The 23,194-nt window shown below is 42.0% G+C and overlaps 1 long non-coding RNA gene and 9 other non-coding genes across 10 annotated transcripts; 5 read left to right on the top strand and 5 right to left on the bottom strand.

Moving 5' to 3' along the window:
* Positions 1-2,958: 2,958 nt before the first annotated feature.
* Positions 2,959-6,749, top strand: LOC138223160 (uncharacterized). Its single transcript, XR_011181679.1, has 3 exons — positions 2,959-3,095; positions 3,893-4,204; positions 5,893-6,749. It is a non-coding gene; the product is annotated as an uncharacterized lncRNA (long non-coding RNA).
* A 9,275-nt stretch (positions 6,750-16,024) lies between these two features.
* On the bottom strand, positions 16,025-16,117 carry trnar-ucu (transfer RNA arginine (anticodon UCU)). Its single transcript has 2 exons — positions 16,081-16,117; positions 16,025-16,060 (listed from the first exon to the last, which is right to left on the bottom strand). It is a non-coding gene; the product is annotated as a tRNA-Arg (tRNA).
* A 248-nt stretch (positions 16,118-16,365) lies between these two features.
* trnav-uac (transfer RNA valine (anticodon UAC)) lies at positions 16,366-16,438 on the top strand. The gene has a single exon. It is a non-coding gene; the product is annotated as a tRNA-Val (tRNA).
* A 1,303-nt stretch (positions 16,439-17,741) lies between these two features.
* trnar-ucu (transfer RNA arginine (anticodon UCU)) lies at positions 17,742-17,834 on the bottom strand. Its single transcript has 2 exons — positions 17,798-17,834; positions 17,742-17,777 (listed from the first exon to the last, which is right to left on the bottom strand). It is a non-coding gene; the product is annotated as a tRNA-Arg (tRNA).
* Positions 17,835-18,082: 248 nt separating this feature from the next.
* Positions 18,083-18,155, top strand: trnav-uac (transfer RNA valine (anticodon UAC)). The gene has a single exon. It is a non-coding gene; the product is annotated as a tRNA-Val (tRNA).
* A 1,302-nt stretch (positions 18,156-19,457) lies between these two features.
* On the bottom strand, positions 19,458-19,550 carry trnar-ucu (transfer RNA arginine (anticodon UCU)). Its single transcript has 2 exons — positions 19,514-19,550; positions 19,458-19,493 (listed from the first exon to the last, which is right to left on the bottom strand). It is a non-coding gene; the product is annotated as a tRNA-Arg (tRNA).
* A 248-nt stretch (positions 19,551-19,798) lies between these two features.
* On the top strand, positions 19,799-19,871 carry trnav-uac (transfer RNA valine (anticodon UAC)). Its single transcript has one exon. It is a non-coding gene; the product is annotated as a tRNA-Val (tRNA).
* Positions 19,872-21,174: 1,303 nt separating this feature from the next.
* Positions 21,175-21,267, bottom strand: trnar-ucu (transfer RNA arginine (anticodon UCU)). Its single transcript has 2 exons — positions 21,231-21,267; positions 21,175-21,210 (listed from the first exon to the last, which is right to left on the bottom strand). It is a non-coding gene; the product is annotated as a tRNA-Arg (tRNA).
* A 248-nt stretch (positions 21,268-21,515) lies between these two features.
* On the top strand, positions 21,516-21,588 carry trnav-uac (transfer RNA valine (anticodon UAC)). Its single transcript has one exon. It is a non-coding gene; the product is annotated as a tRNA-Val (tRNA).
* A 1,303-nt stretch (positions 21,589-22,891) lies between these two features.
* trnar-ucu (transfer RNA arginine (anticodon UCU)) lies at positions 22,892-22,984 on the bottom strand. The gene is made up of 2 exons: positions 22,948-22,984; positions 22,892-22,927 (listed from the first exon to the last, which is right to left on the bottom strand). It is a non-coding gene; the product is annotated as a tRNA-Arg (tRNA).
* Between the last annotated feature and the right edge of the window lie 210 nt (positions 22,985-23,194).

The raw sequence follows: 23,194 nt of genomic DNA on the forward strand, positions 1-23,194 counted from the left end.
TAATTAATTTTAATACAGGTATCAAAAGAATCATTTTTGCTGCCACAAGATATTTTTACTGCATGGAGATACAAAACTTTTCTTAGTGTGTCCTACATTGCTACAAAGCTGTAATGAGCCTTGGGGTTCTCAATTTACCTGGAATAATTACTAATTGATTGTCAATTATTATTGCTTATCTAATGTCTGAGCCCTCGACACAGAGCTCGTTCTAAGGCTTAATTGGATACAAAAGGTAAGATGGTATAGCAGCTCATCACTAAAATTAACCTCACAAAAATTAGAACACGGGAAACTCTACACTTACAAACTCTCGGAATAAGGATGAATAGTAGCTTGTTTTTGTTTTTGCAGCTACTGAAGAAGTTTGGAACACTTCCTGATTTGATTACTGAAGTCAGTGGCTGTTTCCTTCTGAGTTTACCACTGAAGACACAGTTTGAAACTTGGAGAGTACGTGAGCTGCACAGACTGCTTTAAATAATTACTCAGGAAAATCATTTTTACATTCAGTCTTTAATTATAGTAGATGTACTACTATTGTTAATGAAAATTATTTTTCAATTTTTATGTTAAAAAGTAGATTTTATTTATTTTCCAAATAAATATAATGAAATCAGACTAATTGCACATAAAAATGATGTTTGTATGAAAAAACACAGTTTAGAATAGAAAAAGAGAAGCATCTTTACTTGGAAAAAAAAAGGAATTTTAGTTCATTTCTTGATATGATTGTTTAATGTAAATGGGTACTTTTCTGACATTAAAACATTTTATAGTTGTTAGTATTACTCAGAGAAATGCCCGTGTCTAGATCAGAACAACATTAAATATTTATAAAATTAGTGTAAAATTAGAGGTGTTAACACATTGATTAAGATTTATTAGGTTCCCTTCATAGTATTTAGCTATTATTTTTGTTAATTGCTGGAAAACAGTAATTATGTGAAGATACATTTTCAGCATTCTTTTCTTTGGTGGGTATATGTGCATAGTTATTTACATAGATAATTGTGTTTTCCAGTTAGAGTACGTGATGATGATGAATATTGTATGCAATGTCAAGGTGTTTTGCACATGGCCTTTAGTCTTTTAGTCCTTTAGTCATTCAGAGAAAAGACGAAAAATGACTATGAATGACTTAATGTACACCATTACAGATTTGTGCCACAAATATTTATTTATATTCTAAAAAAATATCTGTATTTTGATAAAGACCTTGTGCTGACTGTAACGGACACGGACTGGAATCCGTGTCAGATATTGTAGAAGACCCTATGCGATGCGGTAAGAGCTGGAGAAAACAGGAGGCGTGGTAAAAAGGAACACACAGGGGTTTAATAGTGCACAAAATAATAGTGACAGTCCGTGAGACAGTGTACGGGGAAGACAAAACGGCATCCAAATCCAAACGGGTCCAAGGGCAGGTCAAAGCACGGTCCGAAAGTCCATAAACTGGAAATCCATCCTGGAACGCGACAAAGTTAAAAACCCCGGGAGAGGGGAGCACACAGACGAACGAAACATGGAGGTCCAAGGGTGACGGGGCGAGATCCTCCAGACCCCGGGCTCAGGAAACGGGAGGTGTCGGGGATGAGGCCTATGCCCTCAGGAGACGGACGTAGGGTTTCCTGGTGCTAGGCAGGCCTCGCGACATCTTACCCTAATGATGAGCCCTGAGGACTGGAGGAGCTAGTCTTTAAATAATAACACTAAAAGGGTACACCTGGAGAACTAAATCACACGAACAATAATGGGAGCAGTGGAGCGCCCTCTAGGGAGGGATGTCGGGCGTGACACTGACGTCCAGTGATGTGTCCTGCTTGTGCTAGAACCTACGGAGTGCAATTCATTTCGCAGTGGAGTCTGGAACTCAAACCTGTTAAGTCACTGTTTTGGTATAGTGATGCACTCCGCTGGGGGATTTTATTGCAGATGGCCTCAGTGTCTCAACACTGACCTCATCTCCTCTGATGTCTTCTGCATACAAGAAGAGATGGGTATCCAACAGGACTGCAAGAAGCTGAAATGAGACAGTATTGTCTACATTTAAACATTTAAATTTAACATTTAAATTGGCCCAGCTGGAGAGCATTGAGGAAGATTACATTTTCGCCAAACTTTCTGCTGAAAGGGATACCCTCACCTGCCACCACCAGGCCCAATGAAGCTTTGAGAGCACATGGGAGTTCTGATGAATCCAGTGCAAAGAGACACCTTTATCTTATACCTTCATCTTTAAACTCCCTCACTATGTTCCCTTACTCTACAACTTATTAGGTAGGAGCATTATCATCGTACAGCCTGATCTTTATAGATCTCAGCAACTAAGCAGACAAGGCCGCGTCAGTAGTGGGTTACCATTAATGCCTTAAGCAATAATACTGAACAATAGTGATAAACTCAGAAGTACATTGAACATGAACCTAACCATCCTGTAAATTTTGTTTACATTTTCCTGTGAGCTTCACCAAACCTTTGGTTATGCCTCTAAAAATAAAATTATCTGTACTCTTTTTCTTTTTACTCTTGATTTGTGAATATTGCTGCACATCTACAACACATGGAAGACAGTCAAAGTTTGTACTGGAGACAAATCTGAGGCTGCTTTCACTTTAAATGATGCTTTAATTTATGGAAGGTGATACCCATGGAAATTAAAATTACAGAGACCCAACCCAAATGAGAAAACAATTGGAAAATGTGTGGTTTCGTGCCAGCTTCTTCTGGGGGGGTGACAATTTATCAGAATGATGGTAGCTTCTGTTTCTAACACAGTTGCTTTCATTTCTTGTTTTGTTCTGAAGCACAGTACAGAAAACTGTGTACTACCTTTGTTTTCGTCTTTTTTGGGCACACAGTCAAACGTCTGAGCAAACCTGAAGCATTAGGCTATTAGAGGTTACGTAAAGTGAGAACCACAGTTTCCTTGAGCAGGACATTCAAATTTCTATTCTGTCTGCTGGCTTACATTCACTTTAATAGAGCTCCTGCTGTAAACTGTATATCTCTTTTAATTTTGCAGTCAAACAGCATGCAAGTGGACACAGTTGTCTGTGCTTTTGTTCTACTGCTGAGACAAATTCAAACTCAAGGTAAGAGAAACAACAGCTCCACTAAATAGTAATAACAGAAAATATCTGTAGGAAGGATAAGTAGCCTTATCATTGCTGTTAAGAGCAGACAGAGCTGGATGGTTTTTATCACTGCCCTTGGTCATGCACATATCTTTGCATAGCATAATATGGCAGAACTTAGTGAAACATAAAAGGAACTTCACAATTTAGAATAATGCAAGCACTGTCAATTTAAACTCAAAGGAAAATCTTGCCAAAAGACACAATTATTAAAATGTGCTCCCTTAAATGTCCAGAGGGAACACTGGAACTACACTGATAATTATATTTAGATGTTTATTTATTATTTCTCATTATTTCTATTTTGGTCACAATTCAAGTGTCCTTGCCATTTATACTCTATACTTTACACAACAGAGAAGTGCATTTAAAAACTGTTTTAGCAAAAAGACTGTGGGAGTCTGGAACACAGTACTTGCCATTTTGCTAAAGCCAATACAATGGTACAGTATCTTTCAAGAAAAGGCTGAATGAGATCTGTAGATCAATTAGTCACTAATTACCTAATGGGCTAATGGAACATTTGGCCCAAGTATTCAAACAGGTTGATAGCAGTTAAATACTGGCCTCCTCCCATTTGTAACATTACTAAAGTTATTAATTTGTCCATTTTTTCAACTTTCATTTTTAATTAGCTTTTGGAGGAGAACATCATAAATTGTGGTCTAGCTCATAAACATATGTTTGATAATGGAAACGTTTAATTATGTCACAATACTCTTTTTCGATAACAATGTTTAAATTATTTTTTACAGAAACTCAGCATGTAAGTTTTATCACGGGGACGGATGTGTCTCTACAATGTTTGAACTGGACAGTTAAGGAACTAGTGATTGAAAGATGGGAATTCAAGAGGACCAGTGGGACTGAGTGTTCGGTGTATTTCCGGTTTGACGACAATACTGTAAAAAGCAGGTGTGGTGATTCCAGAATAACAATAATGAAGAAGAAAGACAGTCACTTTCTTCACATATCACACTTTCAGAGTTCTGATGAAGGGAGTTACAGGTGTGAGATTATTGAGCCTAATGGGACGCATACGATGCATTTTAACGTATCTGCACAGGGTGAGTAAAAAGTTTGCTGACACTTGACAATACCAAATACTCTGTGTGAGATGTGTTTTTTGTTCTTTATAAACAGCGCATCATTTTCTAAAGTCACATTCATTACCAATGAGAAAACAATGGAGACTCTAATTAAATAAAATTTAGTTTAGATGAATACAGCAGAGCATATGGATGGGACTTACAAAGTTAACAATAACACACAAACACTGTTGTATTTTTTTGTCTGGCTGCACTACCTGAATGCAGAAAGGAGACCCACTGCTTTGACCCCTTGGACTCCTCGGCCTGGAATTGTATACTCAGCTACACTGTGTCATCAGTGTACATCACAAAACCTTTTATTTAACTACCCTGTCCTACCTACTGTAGTACCTTTTGTGTAAAAAATGTTCATACTGTAGCAAGTTAAAGACAAGTGCATGATTATGGGTAAAGATTTTAACAAAATTCAAAAAGTGTAATCTCAGTCTGTAACAGACAAAAGAATTCAGCGCTTAATCAAGACATATTTAGAAGAAGATATTACAAAGCGACACATTGACATGAGTGACCGTTTATAGGCCAACATTACAGGCAGTATGTGGTACAAAAGAAGTATTCATCAGATCTGTTCACGACTTGGTTTGTATCATTCAAGGTGGTTTCCTTCCTGTGTTCAAAGAAAAGCAAATTAAGAAACAAATAAAAAATCACTTTTGAAATCTGAAATTGAAGTGAGTGTACATTATATACCACATGTCCACATGTTCACTGAGTTAGATTAACATGGCTGGCTTCCTTCCCCACAGGCAGAAACACGTGAAAAGTCTTGGATGGTTTAAGACAGGGGTGTCCAGACTTTTTTTATTGTGGGCCAGATGGAAAACAAAATATGGAGTGGCGGGCCACAGGCTACCCCTAATAATAAAAATAATCAAATAATACCCGATATAAGTGCATTCCAATAACCAAATTGCCTTTTAATTTAGGATACCACTGTAATAGGTGAGTTTTAAGCATTTTGTACTGTAAGCTTGAAATGACCTATATAAATAATAATATTATCTTATTTTAATATACCCGTAAGATTTCACAAAGTTTAGTCACTAGTGATGACTCTACTAATGGGAACAGTAATGCTGTGCCTTGGACTGCAGAATCGCTATTGAGTCAGGTGTGAGTGTTGTTGTGGAGATTCGGAGCACATCACAGACACACTTGCCTCTGAACTTGGGGGAAAAGTATTCATTTTATCAGCGTGGCTGGAATCTCCTGCATTCGCTGTCCATTTTTTCGATTCTTTGGTTCTGCGATTTTGAAAAGCTTGCTAACCTTAAGGTACAGAAATAAAGTTTTGAGATTTGATTTTATCAGATGAGGACACCTAATGTTCAAAATAGGAACTGCATATTTTACTTCATACTGGGCCAAATCTAATTATAGTTCTCGTGGGCCATTTCAGTAACAGTGGCGGGCTGCAACTGGCCCGCGGGCCATAGTTTGGATACCCCTGGTTTATGACTTCGGTCCAAGCTACTCAAATTTGAGTCAAATCCAACCCTTAACATTTCACTTTCTCAATCTTTTAGCGCTCAAGTGTCCAATAACCATAGAGTGTTTCTACAATTGCAGTAACATCTTATGGTTTGTGAATTCATCTACAAAATAAGAGTTAGGTGCCTTGACTCTACTTTTTATTTCTTCAGGTAATGAAAGTGATGGAATAGTATCCAGTGAAACCAGTTCGGATGCACGATGGAGGATATATGCTTCTGCTGGAGTTATAAGTGTTGCATTGATTTTAGCCATAATTTTCAAGAGAAATATAAAAGCAGGTTAGAAATTCACCTACCACCTTGCTCAATCACTCCACCCTATTAAAGTATTTAAGCAGTATTCCTTTTGAGCTTTCTACCTGCTTTGGTGTTCTCTCTCAGTCTACACGGCTCCTGATCTTTCACATTTTGAACTACTCACCTTGGATCTGGCCTGAAGTTCGGACATTCCCTCAAGATAAAGGACTTCTGACTCCCGTTTTCGACAACTCTTTGGATTGCGACTTTGTTTTGGCTGCTGTCTTGCCTCCTGAACTGGAACAGGATCCTACTCCATCTGCTCTGTAAACCCATCCGCAACAGAACCCTATTCTCAATTGTTCAATATTAACGATAATTGGTTGTAATGGAAAGTTACTGAGAGAAAGTGTTTTATCCTAAAAATGTTGTTTACGGGCAGAGCTGTGCTGCAGAAGCAACTGGATTCTTAGAACAAAGTGAGATTGCACCCAGCGAGTCAAGGGCATGGGATGTTTTAATAATGTTTATCTCTGCCGCATGAAAAAGGTAGTTTTTTGCGTAACTACTCTCTTTCTTTGCTTAAAGCAGAAACCTATAATGAATGGAAAATTACTCCTTCGCCTATCCTTGAAGTGTTGTATCAGCAAAAGATATAAAACAAGGCACCCTCCCGACGCGCTATGAATCTGCTTCCACTGTCTGCACAGTCAGAAGGATGCTGTTCCCATATTGCAGTATGAATAAATGTCCTACTGAATGAATGAGAACACCTCTTCTGGCTCTTCTTTGATAAAATTCCATGACACGGTTCTCCCCTGGAATGCTGATTTAAAATTGAATAATGAAATTTACTCTTTGCAGAACAGCATTAGAATCCCTTTTTTCAGTTTAACTCAAATTTTGTATTAATGTTTAATGTATTAATTTAAATTATATTAACATATTAATGATGCATGCCTCACCTAATATATTGCTTGACTGCATTTGTTGTCTTTTCATATTGCATAAGGAATCAAATGCATGTTTTGAAGCCTCAGTCCATGATAATACTGGTCCTGAAAAACAAAACAGTCACATAGTCGGGCCTAAAGAGAAAATCAGATAAAATACCCAGTGCTTAAACTGTAACAAATATATTACTATTGTTTAATGTCATTCTTAAATGACAATGTGAAAGCTGGAGATTTAGTTGGAATGTAAAGTGTTTTAAGAGCAAGATATTGCAGCATCAAATCCATAGTGTGTGACCTACTGACAGCACTTAATTTTTTCAAGTATACTCTGAGCAGAATCATTCAAGGGATATCAAAACCCTCTAAGCAGTGTTCGTCAAAGCAAAAACTGGTGATGGAATAGTTGCTGCAAGCAGAATAAAGAATCTTATGTTTGCAAAAAAATACACAGATAGGATTATATCAGACTTGGATCTCCCCTGGAGGTCTGCCCTGAAAGGATGTTTTTCAGTAGAAACACAAGACATTAAAACGAATAATGAAAAGGAAAGAAAAGTTTGATGATACATTCAATTATACATTCAAACCCTTAAGCAATTAAGAATTACAGCCTTTCCACTGGAGCTGGAAATCTACGATTAGCCAGGGGAAAACTGAGTGAGATTCTACAATGAGTCTGCACTGCCATGATAACAGTGAATTACTAATCTGATAAGAAGCTGCATAATTATGTGTACAGGATCTCTCTGAAGCATTTTGTGGCTGAAAGGTAAAGGAAACAGAAATGCTCTATATCTCTTATTAAACAAAAAAATAATTAACTTTTAATATGATAAATTCATGCAAGGAAGCAAAATGCTCTTAAATCCTATTCAAGAAAATAATATTTTGGTGATGAATCTCTTTTATACTTATTGCCTGGGACATGCATTTTGAAGAACACATGGGCAACTAACTCTGCATTTGAATATGTTTTTGACATCTATTTCTAACCAAACCCCAGTACAGGATTTTGCTCTCCAAGATTTATTTTAAAATGTGAATAAGAATAATGTGAGAAAGTTCCTATATGCTTTTGACTAATATGTCTGAATTTTATAATTTTGTTATAAAATGTAGTTACATTTTAACTATTGCTGCAGTCTGCTGTTAAAATAATTTGAACCTTAATAAAGATATTGTCTACTTGCAGAACATTGCTCACACTTTAAAGAACATTACTTTGGCAGAACCCCAGCTAGTTAGCTGTTAAATGTGTATTTATCTATCTAATAGATTTACTGGACCTATATTGTGATTGTAATATAATGGCCAGACATTATGAAATCACTGTGCAATCCATACTTAATTACAATTACTGGCATGCTGATTGGAATTACTAGCAGTACGAAATATAATTGATTATATGTGAAAAAAATGGGACCAAGCAATGGGATAAAATATATTTTAGTCTGAATTTATATATCTGTATGGTTTTTACCTGTAATTCAAAGATATTGTTACCGTTAACTGTTTTTATTGTTTGGTGGAAGTCTGCATAAGCATTTTGTCACATCAGATCATCAGTAGTTTATCAGTAGTTTTCAAATACGTTTATGAATTTTGAATAATATTATTCTCTTGAATTTCCCTTCTCTGATGTCTGCATGCACTTGTCATTGACATTTTTGGTTATTCATAGCCCATGTATTCTGACACCCACACAGCACTAAACTAAGCATAGCCTCCAGAGCAGGTGGTAATGTTATACTGTGAACAAGATGTCTCATGTTATTGATCAGCAATCTAGTGCTGAGTATGAGTAGCTTTGAATATGAGAACATATGCCCATGATTTTTATACTGTATGTGACAATTAATCTGCAGGATTAGTTATTGGAGGTACAGATGTAGCCATTCAAAATACACGGTAAAGCCCCATTACCATGGGAATTGAGCTACAGGCTACCGCAGTACGTGATTCTCTGGCCAAAATGATCAACAGGTGGCACTTGTGGTGCATTAGTTATTAGTGAAATTATTTCTTCATTTAATCTCTGTACTGTGCATGTTTAAAACTGCTTAATATGGAATTTTACAACTGAATGGGAATTTCGGTAGCTGAGCATAAAAATAACAGGAGCATAATGTCTCTGAACGTCATAAACTATATCAATTTGAGAATATAAAAATATTATACAAACCGTATATGGCTGGTGGTGGTAGTTTAAAAAAATACACAACAGTCCCTGAATTTCTTATATAGCTCAAAGTATTACTGCAGTTCTCTTTCTTTGTAAACATCTGCATTGATTTGATTCATTCACTCATGATTACTTTGGAAACATTTTGCCTGTCCCTTTAAGCTCTGGGACATGTTTCGAAGTGGCATGTTGATTCAATGGCCTTGGTACCTGCCTCGTATTCTGGACGCCTGTGTTTGATTCCTGCTCAGGGCACACATTTTCCTTTAACAAGTAAAGATTCCTTTTAAAAAAATAGTAAATATTATGGACACACTATAATGATTTTCTTTTTGGTATTTCTAAATATCAAAACGTGCTCAAAGTTGTTATATTGAGTGGGCAAACGTGAATACCGTCAACAGTGGGAGTAAAAAACAATTCAACTGGTTTAATTCAAGTCAATTCAAAATACCTTCTTCATTCAAGTGGGACAATTAATCGAGAATACCGAAACGGTATTAAAAAGGTCTGCTGAAACTGAACTATAATAACATATCTGATCATTATTAACACTATGAATTTATTAATAACAACTAATAATTTCAAATTGCTTTATTTTGAAATTGTATTTTGTTCAGGGTGTTTTGTCACTGTTTTCACAACCTTCGCTTTTTTTATTAAAATGCCTTTTGTGAGACAGGGTGTTCCAGACCTCTCTTTAATTTCTGAAACTCCCTCTGTATTTCCTGTTTTCACACAGATAAGAATAAACTACATATGCAAACCTTTTCACAGGTTGAAAGATGTTCTGTACTCAATAGCTCTTTCTCCACAGTATGCGTTATGTTACATTTTTAAGCATCAGTCAAAGCACTCTGAAGACAGTCAAAAGCGTAAAAAAATGTAACCAAATAGTGTGGGTGAGACTGGTACCTGTCCTGGATAAAACGGTAAGAAAATAGATGGACTGGTGGATTTACACTTGTAAAAATGTTCCAAATTTAATGCGATACATAAGATATTATTAATAATATTAATAATGAATGACCTTGGACGATCTGTAAGATGAAGAAAAATGGTCACATGCTGAGTCTTTTTTCAGTTTTTTCAGTTTGGAATGAACTTTTACGTATTCCATGAAGCTCCGCACTTCTTTAACATTTTCTCACAAAGGCTAGGAGTGTGACACACCGCTGTGTTTGTTATGTAAAATATACAGTTTTGCTTGGGAATGGGGACGGGATTTTCAGTAGCATGCCCTCTCTTGTCAATGTTTGTCATGCTTTAACATAAGGCAATCGGCAATCAAACGTCCTGTTTTTAGAAACACTATACTGTTTTCTGCACTGTAGTTTTAAAACAAAGACGTGCCACGTGCATACAGTGTAATGCTGTATGGTTTTAAAGTATTGTGGGAAATACATTTATTTGTACTGTATCAAAGTGGACCTCATTCGCAGCACCCTGGATTACAAACTGTGAGCGTTTCATTGTCTATTGCAAAATAGACAACGCTGCTGCTGCACCCACTGGCCTTCGAGCTTTGAGTCACCTACTTCTTCGACTAGCTTGCAGGAAAATAACTGAAGAAATTTACTATCTAACCATTGCAAAGGGTGCAACTGCAGCAGCCACAAATAAATAAAAAAAACTTTTTTTTCTCCTGATCATAACTGTAACACGTTTCACTTCCTTGTGTAACAATGTCTTTTCCGAAATATAAAGCTTCTTTTTTTAAGAATTCGCTACCAATACGTTTCTGAGCGCCGTTAAGAATATTAATTTAATTTAATTAATTTATATGTATTCAGCTGGTTGTATCAGGGTATTAATTTTATATATCACAGTATTTAAATGTTCAATATACATTCATGTTCTCATAGCGGGGTACTGGGCTCCCGACCCCCCTGACAGACAAAGGTGATACGTGTGTTACTAATTCAAAGGGAAGCCTGTGGCAGAGTTCAGCGCATTTTAAATTAATAAGAGGCTATGAACAGCAGCAGCACCTGTATCAATGTTAGTAGTTTTATGATAAATATAATAATAATTATTATTATTAACAATAATAATAATTAACAAATAATATAATGAATCGCATTTCAAAAAGATTAACTACAGACCGTCTTCTTTTTCTGTTTCAGCTTAATGGGGCAAATACAAAGTCAAATCAGTCAGGATCTCGGAGTTTATCAAGTGCAAAAACATTTCACATAACAAAAACGTGAAAAAAGCAGACCTTCAATTTAGATCAGGTATCTCTGTAGGTGTCCGAACAGTTCAATGAAATAAGCTGCTGTCACGGACGTCCAAAGGGACTAACCATGGGGAGCAGGAAAGCGGAAAAAGACCCATATGCATAGCGACGAGACGGGAAAAAGGCCCAGGCTCATTAGTGCAAAGAGTTCAGGAATGCCGTATAGAAACCTATGCCCTCAGGGAGCGGACGTGGGGCGCCCTGGTGCTAGGCGGGTCTCAGGACATCCGAACATCAATGCTGAGACAGGACAGAGTGCAAGACCCGGAAATATATAGCCCAAGGGAAAGAGAGGGACAGGAAGGACAGCAGACCGGAAACTAGGGACAGGACAGAGAAGGAGTGCCCCCTGGCTGCAGAGGGCGTGACAGCTGCAATACAGTCAGACAGACAGATTTTAAATTCTTGAAGCAAAATAAGCTCTTTAAGGTTTGTCAAAATCAGATTCTTTGCAATCAGTACACAACTTCTCAAAAGATACCCGTTTCTCTCATCCATAGGTTTGATTTTTTTAAAATTTTGAAACCTTGGATGGTATGCCTCAGGGACTCATTCATAGTGTAATCCAAATAAAAAAACTGCTGGGCACACCATGATCTTCACATGCAGGTGTGAAGTAGAGTTAAGAGTCTCTGTTTTAAAAGGTTTGGGATTTTTTGTTACGGATTGGCTCCGTACATTAGACCCTATGCGAAGCGGTAAGGGCTGAAGGAAACAGGGGGCGTAATTCGGGGGGAAAACACACAGGGTTTTAATAGTGCAACAAAGTAACTGTGACAGTTCGGGAAACTGGCCCCCAAATCCGAGCGGGTCTGAAGGAGGGTCAGTGCACAGTCCATGAGTCCAAAGCCTGGAGCATTCAGCAGCCTGGTGACAGGCGGGGTCTCGCGACATCCAAACTCTAATGCTGAGCCCTGATCACTGGAGGCACTGGGAATAAATGGAGGGAGACAAAACAAGGCGCACCTGGAGAATATACCAGCAATCACGCAGAGGTAATGACGGGAGTAGTGGAGCACCCTCTTGGGGAGGGATGTCGACTATGATATTTGTGTTACAATTTGTATTTGTTGTAACTTTTAATACAATGGTGAATATAATTGAGGTTCTACCTTTTAAAGTTTAAGCTTTTAAAATCATGCAATGTTTAAGTTAGGCAGGGACATGTCATTGTTTCTTATTTTTGATTTTCTTTAAAAATTGTTTTAAAAATCAGCTTCCCACTTCCACCTCGCCGTAACTATAGTGGGGATGTTTAGGATCTTTGATTTGTTTTGTGGAGCTACTTTTTTTCCTTAGTTCACGCGTGCTGCACTTGGGGTTGTTAATATTACTTATTATTATTGTTAGATATTAGTTGTATTAAAGGTAACTGTGGTGTCCATCATGGCATTCGGTTCATTTTACTCTGCGCCTGACTTTGGAGCAGTTTGAGAAATGTCGCAAGCCAGATGTTAAATCGATAGCGGGTTTTAGTCTCTCGGTTTACTGGGGATGTATTGGATGTTAAACTGAGGAATCGATATACCCCCAGGCCCCAGAAAGGTAAAGGTGATAAAGGTGATAAAAATACATTCAAAAGTGTGCAGTATGTTAACACAAACTGTAACAGAGCCACTTGTGAGAGCAAGGTGACTTTCTGCTCAATTACGTGAGAGCTACAGCACAGTCAGATAGATCTTAAATTCTTTAAGCAACATTAGCTGTTTGTCAAAATCACCTACTTTGCACAGTACACGACTTCTGAGAAGATATCTTTTTCTCTCTTGCAATTTCACCCAAGGTTTATTTTTTATAATTCTGAAACTTGGACAATGTGCCTCAGGGACTCATTCATAGTCTATTCAAAATAACCCCCCCTCCGGGTCTCATCTCCCGCTGTTCCGTGAATCCATGAAGTCAGATCCACAGATATACCAAAACAGTAGTGCACATGGCAATGAATGGCAGTGAGTTCATATACTGTATAAATATACTGTATATACAGTATGAGACAGTACGATACAGTATATGTGAAATATTTTTTCTTCATCCAAATTTAAAGTTAAAAAATATAACTGTAATGTAAAAAATATAGCCAAAAGGATCGCTCTAAAGGTGAAATTCCAAGCTAAAGACAAAACTCAACGTGTCTTCTCTGTAACACTTCAGTTTACAGCTCGTCCATGGTCATTCATTATTAATAATATATTCCTTATTGCCTTTAAATTGGAGCATTCTTACAAATATAAAAAGAGGTGATACACAACGTGTATCCTCTATAACTCTTCAGTTTACAGAATATATGGTTTAAAGTTTTAAATTTAAAGTTAAATTGTTAAATTCTGAAATTTGGATTAAGACAGAATATAGATTTTCTCAATTCGGATGTAAACCTCAAAGAGATACATCACATTTACAATAAGCTATAATAGTGGACTATTTTTTTCTATTCAGCTATGTAACAAACCAAAAGTAATTCTCTGATCGGGCTTTGATTGGCCTGGGTGCAGCACGCTACATTACAGTCTATTGCCCATTACGACTATAAGGACAATAAAAGCTTTTTTTAAAAAAAAACAAATGTGAAAATGTTTCCAAAACATCCATTTTACCTGCTTAGTTACATGAATCCATATTAGTATTACTATCAAGTGGTATCTTTTTTTTTACAATAATACAGTAACAGCAAGTGGTGTTCTTACTACGTACTCTTAGAAAAGGATAAAACGTTATAACTTTTTATGAAGTACAGTATAAACTTTATAATGTTAGAACAAGTACATTAAAACCATAACCCACAAGTCACCAAGTTAAAGGCTTTGATGCATAAAGTATTTATGAAGAAAGTGGAATACTGGTGTGTACTTTTTTATATTTAGCTACCACTACCATCTACTGTGTGTACATTAGGTACATATTACATTATACTAATGTTTTTATTTTCAGCTACCAAAATTTACCTTTGGATTTTCTGCAAGTGGAGGTAAACCTGAAAGAAGCACATCATGGATAAAAATAAACTCTTTTTTATATATCCAACTGAGCAATCTTGCTTTTATAAAATTTACCTACTTTTAATTTGTGTTTAATTAATGTTTAACATGCTGTAATACACAGTTTAGTAAAACTAATAAAAGTCTAAGCAGTACAACTTAAATTCTTTAATTGGAAAAAGAACCTTGAGTACTAATGGACTAGTTTTCACTTATTGACTGTTATTGTTACGATCCCTGCCTCCCGGCAACATGGCCTTACTTCATCAGTCTACCTATCAGTTTACTTATTCACCACCACACCCCCGTCTCATCCTGTACTTAAACACCTGTCTTTTCCTACCTCCTCGCTCGGTATTAGTTTTCCTTTCGAGCTTCCTAGTTGCGCTACTCCTTCTTCTGCTTTGTGTCTTTCTTGGTTATCGGATTACGGTTTTTCCCCCTTTTAACGACGGTTTTTTGGATCACGGCTTGGCTTCAGTACTCACTCTCTGTTTTGGATCTCTGGCTTCCCCTGGACTCTCGGGTTGCTCTATTATCTATGGTTTCGGATCACAGTTCACGGTTTGGCTTCGGTAACTCGTTCCCTGTTTGGATCTCTGGCTTCCCCTGGACTCTCGGCTCGTTTCTTAGACTACGGCTTTCTTTGGATCATGGCTAGGTTATATCAGCTCCTGCAAGTGGGTTCATTCACTGGTTTCAGTTTCTCATACGAATCGCTAACAGTTATGTTAAAAGAGTCTCAAATTTAGAATTTGGACCATGTGAAACAAATTTCCTAGTTTTTTAGCAGTCCTTTTAGGTAACAAAGAGAGGGCGTTAGAAAGTCTTTGACGTTACAAAGAAGAGCAGCTGCACATAGAAGAGGGATGCCACACATCCAATTTCCCAAATCTCTCTTTGGGCTATGTGGGGAGTCCTCCTGCAGGCTGCACCACACATTCCCCTCATTTCAATAGCGGTTCGCCGGGCCAGTTTCTATGGTCCTTGCCTAGAGCTAATCAAAGTCTCTGCACATTACCTCCATTCCACTGCCAATGGCTCACGTGATCTGCAGTTCCTGGACCCATGGTTCCTCTCCTGTGTGGTCTCGCAGCCTGCGGTTTCCCTTGCGCTGCCTGTCCTGGGTCGAGGGCTTTGCGGAAAGAGAGAGTGCCCCTCTGTTCAGGCTTCGATCTTCTTAGCCCTTCCGTTAGCCACTCCCCCCCCCACCCAGGGGGTTTTCCGCTGCTTATCAGGAGGAGGCTTGGGTCGTTTGAGAACTGGGAGTATGCAGACCTCAGGTGTTATGGGCCCTATCACTTCTTTGTTTCCTGCCCCCTCCCTCTCTGCCCAAGGTGTGGTTCAAACTGGATCAGCAGCCACTCACACCTCTGTGCCTCAGTACCTAAGCTGTGTTTATTGCTTCCTGTCAGGATGGCCAGTGTGTTCTTAACCTGTTGCTGATTGTGCCCTGTTCGTCGTCTGCATGAGGCGATCGGCAGTGCTCGCGGAACAAAAGAGAAGGGGGCACTTCTAGGGCTTGGCGGGTGTGCTTCGACCAAAGCCATCTTCTGAGCACCTTAAAAGACTCTCAGACGCATCCAGTACACACCATAAGGAGAAACACGTTCCACAGCAGAGGGATGACACTTCTACTTGAAATGCGAGCTCTTTCAGAAAGAACAAGCACAATATAAATTAGTGCAAGAGTCGACTCTGGTGGGACTCGAACCCACAACCTTTGAATGCCTTCACATACTCCACGTCTAGAAGTCCAATGCGCTATCCATTGCGCCACAGAGCCACTGCGCACCTGACCTTTCACCCGAACCTTTAACCCTACCGTTCTGTGACATCACCAGTTACTTTGGAATTCGACACATTCCTGTATCCACGGCACGGAGGACAGTGACCAGATCTGAAGCAGGAAAATCAGAAGCAACAGACGGTGATAGGGAGGAGGATCAGCTGGAATACCGATCGTATTGTACACTGTCACAAGAGGGGTTCCCGTGCGGATCCTATTCCTTCTGGAGGCAGACTCTGTCCTGAGGTTCCATAGTGTAGTGGTTATCACGTCTGCTTTACACGCAGAAGGTCCTGGGTTCGATCCCCAGTGGAACCAAGATCTTTGCTCCTCCTAACCCCATCCCACGAAAGCCATCGCGTCCTTCCTTTAACGTGATGAGTAAAATACTAAAGATGTCTCTACCGTGAAATACTTGCAGCCTTAATGGTGTCAGAGCAAGGTGATCGCTCGGACGTGGTCTACTCCTGCCTCGTGTACGACTGCGCTTCCTAGCAAACACAAAGGGGATGCTGGTCTCCCTCAACTTTTCCACAGTTCCTGTTCATCTCCCAGAATCACCAATGCACTCACTGACTAGAACAAAACAATATCACACGAGTTCCCCTTTTATGTTCTAAGTACATCAACATTCACTATTACCCCAAGACACTCAAAACCAGCATCTGCAGCCCCAAAAGATACTTCCAAGGGCCACAATGGATTCCCACGGGTCAGCAGTCCTTTTAGGTAACAAAGAGAGGGCGTTAGAAAGTCTTTGACGCTACAAAGAAGAGCAGCTGCACATAGAAGAGGGATGCCACACATCCAATTTCCCAAATCTCTCTTTGGGCTATGTGGGGAGTCCTCCTGCAGGCTGCACCACACATTCCCCTCATTTCAATAGCGGTTCGCCGGGCCAGTTTCTATGGTCCTTGCCTAGAGCTAATCAAAGTCTCTGCACAGTACCTCCATTCCACTGCCAATGGCTCGCGTGATCTGCAGTTCCTGGACCCATGGTTCCTCTCCTGTGTGGTCTCGCAGCCTGCGGTTTCCCTTGCGCTGCCTGTCCTGGGTCGAGGGCTTTGCGGAAAGAGAGAGTGCCCCACTATTCAGGCTTCGATCTTCTTAGCCCTTCCGTTAGCCACTCCCCCCCCCCACCCAGGGGGTTTTCCGCTGCTTATCAGGAGGAGGCTTGGGTCGTTTGAGAACTGGGAGTATGCAGACCTCAGGTGTTATGGGCCCTATCACTTCTTTGTTTCCTGCCCCCTCCCTCTCTGCCCAAGGTGTGGTTCAAACTGGCTCAGCAGCCACTCACACCTCTGTGCCTCAGTACCTAGGCTGTGTTTATTGCTTCCTGTCAGGATGGCCAGTGTGTTCTTAACCTGTTGCTGATTGTGCCCTGTTCGTCGTCTGCATGAGGCGATCGGCAGTGCTCGCGGAACAAAAGAGAAGGGGGCACTTCTAGGGCTTGGCGGTTGTGCTTCGACCAAAACCATCTTCTGAGCACCTTAGAAGACTTTCAGTTGCATCCAGTACACACCATAAGGAGAAACACGTTCCACAGCAGAGGGATGACACTTCTACCTGAAATGCGAGCTCTTTCAGAAAGAACAAGCACAATATAAATTACTGCAAGAGTCGACTCTGGTGGGACTCGAACCCACAACCTTTGAATGCCTTCACATACTCCACGTCTAGAAGTCCAATGCGCTATCCATTGCGCCACAGAGCCACTGCGCACCTGACCTTTCACCCGAACCTTTAACCCTACCGTTCTGTGACATCACCAGTTACTTCGGAATTCGACACATTCCTGTATCCACGGCACGGAGGACAGTGACCAGATCTGAAGCAGGAAAATCAGAAACAACAGACGGTGATAGGGAGGAGGATCAGCTGGAATACCGATCGTATTGTACACTGTCACAAGAGGGGTTCCCGTGCGGATCCTATTCCTTCTGGAGGCAGACTCTGTCCCGAGGTTCCATAGTGTAGTGGTTATCACGTCTGCTTTACATGCAGAAGGTCCTGGGTGCGATCCCCAGTGGAACCAAGATCTTTGCTCCTCCTAACCCCGTCCCACGAAAGCCATCGCGTCCTTCCTTTAACGTGATGAGTAAAATAGTAAAGATGTCTCTACCGTGAAATACTTGCAGCCTTAATGGTGTCAGAGCAAGGTGATCGCTCGGACGTGGTCTACTCCTGCCTCGTGTACGACTGCGCTTCCTAGCAAACACAAAGGGGATGCTGGTCTCCCTCAACTTTTCCACAGTTCCTGTTCATCTCCCAGAATCACCAATGCACTCACTGACTAGAACAAAACAATATCACACGAGTTCCCCTTTTATGTTCTAAGTACATCAACATTCACTATTACCCCAAGACACACAAAACCAGCATCTGCAGCCCCAAAAGATACTTCCAAGGGCCACAATGGATTCCCACGGGTCAGCAGTCCTTTTAGGTAACAAAGAGAGGGCGTTAGAAAGTCTTTGACGCTACAAAGAAGAGCAGCTGCACATAGAAGAGGGATGCCACACATCCAATTTCCCAAATCTCTCTTTGGGCTATGTGGGGAGTCCTCCTGCAGGCTCCACCACAAATTCCCCTCATTTCAATAGCGGTTCGCCGGGCCAGTTTCTATGGTCCTTGCCTAGAGCTAATCAAAGTCTCTGCACAGTACCTCCATTCCACTGCCAATGGCTCGCGTGATCTGCAGTTCCTGGACCCATGGTTCCTCTCCTGTGTGGTCTCGCAGCCTGCGGTTTCCCTTGCGCTGCCTGTCCTGGGTCGAGGGCTTTGCGGAAAGAGAGAGTGCCCCTCTATTCAGGCTTCGATCTTCTTAGCCCTTCCGTTAGCCACTCCCCCCCCCACCCAGGGGGTTTTCCGCTGCTTATCAGGAGGAGGCTTGGGTCGTTTGAGAACTGGGAGTATGCAGACCTCAGGTGTTATGGGCCCTATCACTTCTTTGTTTCCTGCCCCCTCCCTCTCTGCCCAAGGTGTGGTTCAAACTGGCTCAGCAGCCACTCACACCTCTGTGCCTCAGTACCTAAGCTGTGTTTATTGCTTCCTGTCAGGACGGCCAGTGTGTTCTTAACCTGTTGCTGATTGTGCCCTGTTCGTCGTCTGCATGAGGCGATCGGCAGTGCTCGCGGAACAAAAGAGAAGGGGGCGCTTCTAGGGCTTGGCGGTTGTGCTTCGACCAAAGCCATCTTCTTAGCACGTTAGAAGACTCTCAGTCGCATCCAGTACACACCATAAGGAGAAACACGTTCCACAGCAGAGGGATGACACTTCTACTTGAAATGCGAGCTCTTTCAGAAAGAACAAGCACAATATAAATTACTGCAAGAGTCGACTCTGGTGGGACTCGAACCCACAACCTTTGAATGCCTTCACATACTCCACGTCTAGAAGTCCAATGCGCTATCCATTGCGCCACAGAGCCACTGCGCACCTGACCTTTCACCCGAACCTTTAACCCTACCGTTCTGTGACATCACCAGTTACTTCGGAATTCGACACATTCCTGTATCCACGGCACGGAGGACAGTGACCAGATCTGAAGCAGGAAAATCAGAAACAACAGACGGTGATAGGGAGGAGGATCAGCTGGAATACCGATCGTATTGTACACTGTCACAAGAGGGGTTCCCGTGCGGATCCTATTCCTTCTGGAGGCAGACTCTGTCCTGAGGTTCCATAGTGTAGTGGTTATCACGTCTGCTTTACACGCAGAAGGTCCTGGGATCGATCCCCAGTGGAACCAAGATCTTTGCTCCTCCTAACCCCATCCCACGAAAGCCATCGTGTCCTTCCTTTAACGTGATGAGTAAAATAGTAAAGATGTCTCTACCGTGAAATACTTGCAGCCTTAATGGTGTCAGAGCAAGGTGATCGCTCGGACGTGGTCTACTCCTGCCTCGTGTACGACTGCGCTTCCTAGCAAACACAAAGGGGATGCTGGTCTCCCTCAACTTTTCCACAGTTCCTGTTCATCTCCCAGAATCACCAATGCACTCACTGACTAGAACAAAACAATATCACACGAGTTCCCCTTTTATGTTCTAAGTACATCAACATTCACTATTACCCCAAGACACTCAAAACCAGCATCTGCAGCCCCAAAAGATACTTCCAAGGGCCACAATGGATTCCCACGGGTCAGCAGTCCTTTTAGGTAACAAAGAGAGGGCGTTAGAAAGTCTTTGACGCTACAAAGAAGAGCAGCTGCACATAGAAGAGGGATGCCACACATCCAATTTCCCAAATCTCTCTTTGGGCTATGTGGGGAGTCCTCCTGCAGGCTGCACCACACATTCCCCTCATTTCAATAGCGGTTCGCCGGGCCAGTTTCTATGGTCCTTGCCTAGAGCTAATCAAAGTCTCTGCACAGTACCTCCATTCCACTGCCAATGGCTCGCGTGATCTGCAATTCCTGGACCCATGGTTCCTCTCCTGTGTGGTCTCGCAGCCTGCGGTTTCCCTTGCGCTGCCTGTCCTGGGTCGAGGGCTTTGCGGAAAGAGAGAGTGCCCCTCTATTCAGGCTTCGATCTTCTTAGCCCTTCCGTTAGCCACTCCCCCCCCCCACCCAGGGGGTTTTCCGCTGCTTATCAGGAGGAGGCTTGGGTCGTTTGAGAACTGGGAGTATGCAGACCTCAGGTGTTATGGGCCCTATCACTTCTTTGTTTCCTGCCCCCTCCCTCTCTGCCCAAGGTGTGGTTCAAACTGGCTCAGCAGCCACTCACACCTCTGTGCCTCAGTACCTAGGCTGTGTTTATTGCTTCCTGTCAGGATGGCCAGTGTGTTCTTAACCTGTTGCTGATTGTGCCCTGTTCGTCGTCTGCATGAGGCGATCGGCAGTGCTCGCGGAACAAAAGAGAAGGGGGCGCTTCTAGGGCTTGGCGGTTGTGCTTCGACCAAAGCCATCTTCTGAGCACCTTAGAAGACTTTCAGTTGCATCCAGTACACACCATAAGGAGAAACACGTTCCACAGCAGAGGGATGACACTTCTTCTTGAAATGCGAGCTCTTTCAGAAAGAACAAGCACAATATAAATTAGTGCAAGAGTCGACTCTGGTGGGACTCGAACCCACAACCTTTGAATGCCTTCACATACTCCACGTCTAGAAGTCCAATGCGCTATCCATTGCGCCACAGAGCCACTGCGCACCTGACCTTTCACCCGAACTTTTAACCCTACCGTTCTGTGACATCACCAGTTACTTCGGAATTCGACACATTCCTGTATCCACGGCACGGAGGACAGTGACCAGATCTGAAGCAGGAAAATCAGAAACAACAGACGGTGATAGGGAGGAGGATCAGCTGGAATACCGATCGTATTGTACACTGTCACAAGAGGGGTTCCCGTGCGGATCCTATTCCTTCTGGAGGCAGACTCTGTCCTGAGGTTCCATAGTGTAGTGGTTATCACGTCTGCTTTACACGCAGAAAGTCCTGGGTTCGATCCCCAGTGGAACCAAGATCTTTGCTCCTCCTAACCCCGTCCCACGAAAGCCATCGCGTCCTTCCTTTAACGTGATGAGTAAAATAGTAAAGATGTCTCTACCGTGAAATACTTGCAGCCTTAATGGTGTCAGAGCAAGGTGATCGCTCGGACGTGGTCTACTCCTGCCTCGTGTACGACTGCGCTTCCTAGCAAACACAAAGGGGATGCTGGTCTCCCTCAACTTTTCCACAGTTCCTGTTCATCTCCCAGAATCACCAATGCACTCACTGACTAGAACAAAACAATATCACACGAGTTCCCCTTTTATGTTCTAAGTACATCAACATTCACTATTACCCCAAGACACTCAAAACCAGCATCTGCAGCCCCAAAAGATACTTCCAAGGGCCACAATGGATTCCCACGGGTCAGCAGTCCTTTTAGGTAACAAAGAGAGGGCGTTAGAAAGTCTTTGACGCTACAAAGAAGAGCAGCTGCACATAGAAGAGGGATGCCACACATCCAATTTCCCAAATCTCTCTTTGGGCTATGTGGGGAGTCCTCCTGCAGGCTGCACCACACATTCCCCTCATTTCAATAGCGGTTCGCCGGGCCAGTTTCTATGGTCCTTGCCTAGAGCTAATCAAAGTCTCTGCACAGTACCTCCATTCCACTGCCAATGGCTCGCGTGATCTGCAATTCCTGGACCCATGGTTCCTCTCCTGTGTGGTCTCGCAGCCTGCGGTTTCCCTTGCGCTGCCTGTCCTGGGTCGAGGGCTTTGCGGAAAGAGAGAGTGCCCCTCTATTCAGGCTTCGATCTTCTTAGCCCTTCCGTTAGCCACTCCCCCCCCCCACCCAGGGGGTTTTCCGCTGCTTATCAGGAGGAGGCTTGGGTCGTTTGAGAACTGGGAGTATGCAGACCTCAGGTGTTATGGGCCCTATCACTTCTTTGTTTCCTGCCCCCTCCCTCTCTGCCCAAGGTGTGGTTCAAACTGGCTCAGCAGCCACTCATACCTCTGTGCCTCAGTACCTAGGCTGTGTTTATTGCTTCCTGTCAGGATGGCCAGTGTGTTCTTAACCTGTTGCTGATTGTGCCCTGTTCGTCGTCTGCATGAGGCGATCGGCAGTGCTCGCGGAACAAAAGAGAAGGGGGCGCTTCTAGGGCTTGGCGGTTGTGCTTCGACCAAAGCCATCTTCTGAGCACCTTAGAAGACTTTCAGTTGCATCCAGTACACACCATAAGGAGAAACACGTTCCACAGCAGAGGGATGACACTTCTTCTTGAAATGCGAGCTCTTTCAGAAAGAACAAGCACAATATAAATTACTGCAAGAGTCGACTCTGGTGGGACTCGAACCCACAACCTTTGAATGCCTTCACATACTCCACGTCTAGAAGTCCAATGCGCTATCCATTGCGCCACAGAGCCACTGCGCACCTGACCTTTCACACGAACCTTTAACCCTACCGTTCTGTGACATCACCAGTTACTTCGGAATTCGACACATTCCTGTATCCACGGCACGGAGGACAGTGACCAGATCTGAAGCAGGAAAATCAGAAACAACAGACGGTGATAGGGAGGAGGATCAGCTGGAATACCGATCGTATTGTACACTGTCACAAGAGGGGTTCCCGT

Source organism: Lepisosteus oculatus, chromosome 15 (assembly GCF_040954835.1).
Source record: "Lepisosteus oculatus isolate fLepOcu1 chromosome 15, fLepOcu1.hap2, whole genome shotgun sequence".
Taxonomy (NCBI): Eukaryota; Metazoa; Chordata; class Actinopteri; order Semionotiformes; family Lepisosteidae; genus Lepisosteus; species Lepisosteus oculatus.